This window comes from Pseudonaja textilis, chromosome 3, assembly GCF_049901715.1.
Source record: "Pseudonaja textilis isolate UNSWEBS1 chromosome 3, rPseTex1.2, whole genome shotgun sequence".
Lineage (NCBI taxonomy): Eukaryota > Metazoa > Chordata > Lepidosauria > Squamata > Elapidae > Pseudonaja > Pseudonaja textilis.
This window is the reverse complement of record NC_141992.1, coordinates 79,098,597-79,105,590: the sequence shown is the minus strand read 5'-3', so window position 1 is coordinate 79,105,590 and position 6,994 is coordinate 79,098,597. Positions and strand designations below refer to the sequence as shown.

General features: G+C 42.0%; 1 long non-coding RNA gene across 1 annotated transcript in view; it reads right to left on the bottom strand.

The window, feature by feature from the left end:
• Nucleotides 1-2,045: 2,045 nt before the first annotated feature.
• LOC148126182 (uncharacterized) overlaps nt 2,046-6,994 on the bottom strand; it is a 96,565-nt gene continuing 91,616 nt past the window's right edge. Inside the window, exon 3 of the long non-coding RNA XR_015742574.1 lies at nt 2,046-2,949. This is a non-coding gene — a long non-coding RNA (uncharacterized LOC148126182). The remainder of the gene's footprint in view (nt 2,950-6,994) is intronic.

The following is a 6,994-nucleotide window of genomic DNA, read 5'->3' as shown; positions in this document are numbered from 1 at the left end:
CCTTTCATGGGCTGCAGCTGGGAGGACTGTTTAAAAGGACAAACTGTGCATGGCAAAGTTGCTGGAAGCAAAACGTGCATTCTTGTCAGAGCTTATCTGTGTTTTGGCTTCCTCTCAACTGGTTGCTGCGTTATCTGGTAGAAGTCTGCAATTAATCATCCTTGCCTGCAGTAGTAATTCCTTCAGTGTGGTTTGTGTTGGGTTTTTTTATTTCGAATTAACTTTTCTTCAGGTGCAGACTGCAATTACTCTCTCAGTAAACTGTTTTCTTTAAGAGTTTGATATCCAGCAGAGGATAATTGGACATTGGGCTCGAGTTGGAGGCATTAAAGGGACTTTCTTCTATTTTTGTGACTTGGTTATTTTTGTGTCACGCCCTGGGTCATCACACATACATAATGCTCCTTCTTGCTTTTATTATCTTCACTACAACAAGGCTATGAGGTGGGTTGGTCTGAGAGAGAGTGACTGGCTCAAAGTCACCCAGCTGGCTTTCATGGCTAAGGCAGGATCAGAACTCACAATCTCCTGGCAGTATATCTAAAAATTGAGGATTTCAGGGAGAATGAAATGGGAATATAAAGGAATATGCCCTTATTTCACAGGCATCACAATGGAATGCTTTAAACCACCCACCTACATCCAATCTAAGTATCAAAATATTCATGAAATGCTGTGTTTATTTGGTTCAGTCCTAGTTAGTATTAAATTCTATATGATAGAGCCCATTCTCAGGATAATAAGGTAAATGTATCAGTTACACTATTCGGTTGTCCTTATTCTTACAGAGGAATCAGTTACACATTTCTGAGTTTGTTTTAAACCAGGGCATAAATTTCCCATTTTTTTCCCCTAGCCAAATATAGAGGCCTAATTAGTAGGAAGTTTCACAGAGAAGATACAGAGATGTGTGTGTGTGTTTGTGCACATGCTTTCTGTTTCTGTGCACATTTTATAAAGTTTTAATAAGGGATCTGAATTTGAGCTCCAGTCTATCTCTCTCCCACCCTCCCTCTCTCTCCCTTCATATGTATGTCTGCATGTATGTTGGCAGTTCTATTTTTCATGGCCGTCAGTTATTGAGTTAAAAAGATCCAGGCCTTGTTATATGAAATGTGGGGGGAAATGCCATTCTTTAACAAAGCAGGTTCCAATTCTATATGTAGGTAATTGAATTTTTGCCCCACAGGCTACCATTCAATGCACCTTTAATTAGAGCTGGGACAACTACTCCAGTTGAGAAGTTCAAAAGATGACTATCTTTGCACTGCTGGAAAAACAAACACCTAAAGAAAACCAAATAAAGTGACACAGTAAAGTAATGTTTCTTCAACTTTAAGATGGGTGGACTTCAACTCCCAGAATTCCCTTAGCCAGCCTGGGAATTGAAGCCCACCCATCTTAATGTTGCCAAGTTGGAGAAGCATTGCAGTAAAGGGCTAAGTTTGAGTCATTTCAGAGATAGAAACTGTTCCTGAAAGAAAGTCACAAGTTTGTTATCTTGATTGACCAGCTTTCATTCATGTCATTCATGAACTATTCTCTACATTTGCAGAATCAACTAATGAATAAATTGATAATCAATATTACAAATTAATATTTTTGAGCTTAGGACTTTGTTATTCTGTCATCTTTTCTGCTATTTCTCCCATGATTCATGAAGACAATGAGGGTTCTGGGTAGGTGCAATTCATAGCATTACCTGCCATCAACTTTTCTTCTACTAAATCAAGGCCATCTGATTCTATTGAGTTGAGTAGGTCAAAATCCATTAAAAAAAGAAAGAAATCCATGGAAAGAGATGGAAAATTATACACGATAGAATGCATTTATTTCCTTAGCTAAGGGACTCTGCTGCACAGTCACAAAAATGTGTTTCTCTGGTGTTGTGTTAGCCTGCTCTTATCTATGGTATGTGTGGAACTCGGAAAGCTCTCTTGAATTGGCACTGATGAGACAACTCTTCAGAAGCACAGATGGCTAAACACCTAATATTAATGCTAAATCAAATGTGAGGAACCAGGCAGCCTACAATCACACGGACTAATATTCTGCTGTGGCTCCATGGGAACGTAAAGTTAGTGAGTATATCCCTGAAATCTTTCCTAATGCCCAATTTTTATTCCTCAATTCTCAAGTCACAGATGGCAAGCATCAGAAGTTTGTTCCTGAATTATGGTTCCATTTGCTATTCACTTGCTACCACCTGAATTTTTCTGGATATGTCCCTGAGATTTTATAAGGCTCGTCTGTTTTCTGCTGAATCTTAAATCCTCTCTAAGATCTCAATGTATAGTGTCTCAAATACCTCATTAGATTAGAACAAGGGTCTTCAAACTTGGCAAGTTTAAGACTTGTGGACTTCAACTCCCAGAATTCCTCCTCCAATCATGTTAGCTCAGAAATTCTTGCCAAGTTCGAAGACCCTTGGAAAGGTAACAGGATAGAGAATGAGTTTAGAGTAATAGTTAAAGGGACAGACCAGAAACCCCAGCAACCATGAGTTCTAGTCTCACTCTAGGCTTGAAGCCATATGGGTGTCTTTGTGTCAGTTACTCTCTCAGGTCTAGAAAGAAGGCAATGACTTCCAAGTAATCTTGCCCAAAAACCTGCATGTTCTCTTTTATGTAGTTGATTGCTTCCACATACCCAAAAGAGATGACATGGTTTGGATTTCAACTGTTTTAGACTTCAAACTCATCAGTTCTAACTGGCATGGTCATTGGATCAAGAAATTGCAGCGTATAGATGTATAGATGTTCCTAGATAAAGTCCTTGTCTTAGTCATGAAGTTCCCGATTTGGGTTTTAGAGTTTGTGAAAATTGGATGATGGATGCAGTTGTTACCATCGTCACCATATCACTGATGGAAGCATTTAGAAACAATTACAGTTTCTAAACAGCTTCTTTTCAGCACTGCAGTCATAAATCCATTTGGGGAAGGTTGCACTGGGGGAAAAAAAACAAGAGAAAGAAGAATGAATTGTTAACCAAGCAAGCTCTTGTGTATGACTCATAAATAAGCTCATTACATGAATTACTGGGATACTGATAGAGAATACAGATGCTAAACCTCAGCTAGCAGAAGCAGATTTTGGCTTCTGGAACAAGATTAGACAAATCTCTGGGTTAACTAGGTTTTCCTTTTTGTGTGTGTGTGCAGAAACGCTACAGACCTTGAGAAAGCATCAAAGAAGATTCAACTAAATGTTAGACATTAGCAGATTTTGCCCTGTAAAGGAAAAACAGATGATAACTGGAAATGGATTGACTTTAATCATATGAGCTCAGTACATCCCAATAAATCACTGGTCTCTCCCATTTCTGATAGAATTAAAACTGTGTTGCAATTTTTCTTTTTCCTCCTCACCATGAACCACAATTGTAACTTGAGTGACAGCCAAGTTCTCTTCAATTGGTGGGAGGGTGATTTCCCATCTGTTTCACCAAATGCATATAAACCTGGGCAGGGATGTCCTTAAAAAAGGTAATAAAAAGGGGATTTTTTTTAAAAAAAGTAAAGATGGGGGCCAGAACTGCATGGCTGAAACCCATCTCCTTTTTTTTTTTTTACATATATCCTGCAGGCAACATGTCTAAAAAAAGGTATGAAGGTTTCATTGCATGATCATGACCATCTGCCAGGCATAAAGGACCAGGACCACATGTGAAGGTTCAACTAAACTGATCTATTGCTAAAAGCTTATGCGCAGGAATCTTTCCCACTAACACTCAGCACCTGGTTAGAGCTAGATAAATGTCAAAGGTACTCAAAAGGTGGGGTGGGGAGCTGGATTTAGTTTGCTTGTGCCTATGTAGGGATTCTAGGCTAAATCCCCCTTTTCACCCCACTCCTCAATTCTTTCATTCTTTCTTATGCTACACCAACCCTCCTAGGTGTTCCTCTACCATCCAGACAGTGAAGGTATATAAAAAAGCATGCTTGTATAAATTGTATAACTTTCCACAAAATAGAAAAATGCAACATTTTGTTCTCTCTTTTTTTTCAATCCTTGATAAAATATGGCTAACATACAAAGAGCTGTTTATCCTCTAATTATCTTGCAGTCGATCCAACTACAGCCATTACACCAATTAACTTTTTTTTCCATCTTGTGTTTTCCTACCCCTACTGGTCGCTCATACTCCATCTGATCCAGTGATGGGATTCAAATTTTTTTTTACTACCGGTTCTATGGGCATGGTTTCATGGGCGTGGCATGGCTTGGTGGGCGTGGCAGGGGAAGGCTATTACAAAACCCCACTTCCCTCCCCACCCCACTAGCCTGCTTTCAAGCTCCGTTCTCCTGTACAGGGCAACAAGAGAAGACCCAACCAATCAGCTGGGACTCAGGAGGCAGAGAATATAGGTGGAGGCGGGGCCAGTCGGAGGTGGTATTTGCCGGTTCTCTGAACTACTCAAAATTTCTACTACCGGTTCTCCAGAACTGGTCAGAACCTGCTGAATGCCACCTCTGCTCTGATCCTCACAATCTCCCCAGATCACCAGTTCAATTTCTACCCAAGCTGAATGGGTATTATGATTTCAGTGGGGTTTAAGGTGGGAATTTAAAGAGAGAGAGAATGGTTTTGAACAGGGGTCTCCAACCTTGGCAACTTTAAGCCTGGTGGACTTCAACTCCCAGAATTCTGGGAGTTGAAGTCCACCAGGCTTAAAGCTGCCAAGGTTGGAGACCCCTGGTTTAGAGAGTCTTCATGATAGCTACTGCTTGGATTGGGGAGGGGATTCCTGCAGTTACACCAGCCATTACATCAGCCCAGCCCACCTAATCAAGGAGGGGGGAAAATATGTTGCAGATCCCATCAGACAGACTTCCAACTGGCAGGGCCTTTGCCCCTGCCCTGTGGAACACTCTCCATTCCCCCTCCCCAAAGTGAGGCAGGCCCCCATTCTCCTGGCTTTCCCAGAAAGGTGTAAAAACCTGGCTGGGCAGCCATGCTTAGCAGCATGCAGCCATGGGGCTCTTTAGCGCTTTGAAAGCCTCCTCCCCAATATATTTTAATTAAGTTTCGGTGACTTTTTAAAAAATCGGGTTTTTAATTCATCCTTGCCTTTTGCATTTTATCTACTTCTTTTGTGGTTTGATATTTTCTCAGAGTCCCTCTATGATGGGGGGAGGTGCCTTCATAAACAAACAAACAAACAAACAAACAGGGGAAGAGGCAACACACCGATTCTAGGCTATTTTGCATTGCTTGGACAGCACTGGTTGGTTCATGGTTGCCTTATAATTTTCACAGCATTCCCAGGCTGGCAGCCATGAAAAGTTAGGTCTACCATATCTGATCTGCAAAAAATCCAGGGACCAGGAGATGATGACCAGGAGATGCAAGCAAACTTTACTGCCATCTATTGGCTGTCTGGATTTTTGCAGTCCCAATGGCATAGACTGCAATCAGTAATGAAGAATCTGCTTTTTTTTTTGGTTTTTTGTTTGCCGAATTCTACAAAATGGGGTTAATTAACCTGGTTACACTGCACGAGTATACTGCATGTATACTGCACGGGTCAAAAAGAGGGCTGTGAAAATATCTACAGACCCCTCACATCCTGGACATAAATTGTTTCAACTTTTACCCTCAAAACGATGCTATAGAGCACTGCACACCAGAGCAATTAGACACCAGAACAGTTTTTTTCCTGAATGCCACGCTAAATAACTAATTCCCACAACACTGTAACCTTATTTACTATGACTGTATTTCTATTATTCCTCTACTACTAGAATAACACTTCCTAGTGCCTATCTTTTCCCACTTATGACTATATTCCCACATTACTTGTATCGTTACAATTTATATTGTTTTATTTGTTTCCTAGTATGATTTGATTGTTTATTAATAACCTATGACTATCACTAAGTGTTGTATGTTATGATTCTTGATGAATATATTTTTTTTCCTTTATGTGTGTGTCCAAGCACACTTGGTCAATATTCTATTCTATTCTACACTGTAAAGGGTTATCGTGTACTCCCTTGCCATGGTCTGAAAAGAATAAGTAATAAAGGAATTCAATTTTTGGAATGGAGATAGCACACTAGCACCTTGTCCCTTTACAGATGCTGCTGTTTCTTCTTTCCCAGATATACCTTCACTGTTGTTGAGGGGGAAATTATTCCTACTGCCTTCTTTCCTTCAGTAAGCAGAGCAAAAGTGGAAGAGAAGCAATGTCTGGAAACAAGCACTGTGAATGACAAAGTGGCAATAAATTTCATTGAGCAGTACTACCTAAAGGTAAAAGTAAATTTTTCTGGATTGCAACTTTCTTCTGTTCATTCATTCAGGAATGAATGAGATGGGGCATTGTTGGACTACAGCATCCATCCCTCCTGGCAAATGGCCGCACTGGAGCGGTGGGGGGGAGGGAGCCATGGGGGAGATAGAGACAGGAATATCTGGAGACCCGACATAAATGTTTTTTTTCCTGGTTTTATGCCCGCCATAAATGTGTTGTGTTGGATCCGGGATCGGGTCACAAAAGAGGCGAGGCAAGTGAACATTCAGCTCTTTTTATTCAGCTCTAGTTATGGACAAAGTAACTGTAAAAAACTTGCTTTATACTGCCGGCCGGCGGCTCGGCGGCCAATGGCAGCGCAATTTCCGCGATCGGCTCGGCCAATCGCGGGAGATTCGTGGCGCTCAATCACGGCCCGGCAGTCAGCCAATCGGGCTTCAGTTCAGGCGGGCCAATCGGGTGCGGGTTTCTCTGCGAATGCTAATACAGAACACCCCTCCTCATGGTTTCGTCTGACGCTGTGTTGTGGCGTAGTCGCGCAGGTAGGCGGGGCTACGGGTTTGCCTAGTTGACTTGCGGCGGTTCAGTCTGTGTGAGGTCGCTGGCCGGTTCGGACGGGCTCCGCGTCGCTCTCCACTCCGCTGATGGAACCGCCTGGTGAGGTGGGCCAGGCCTGACGCCGCAACTCCCGTCCGGGTCTCCTGGGTCGGTCGAGTTGTGGCCCTGGCTGCTCTC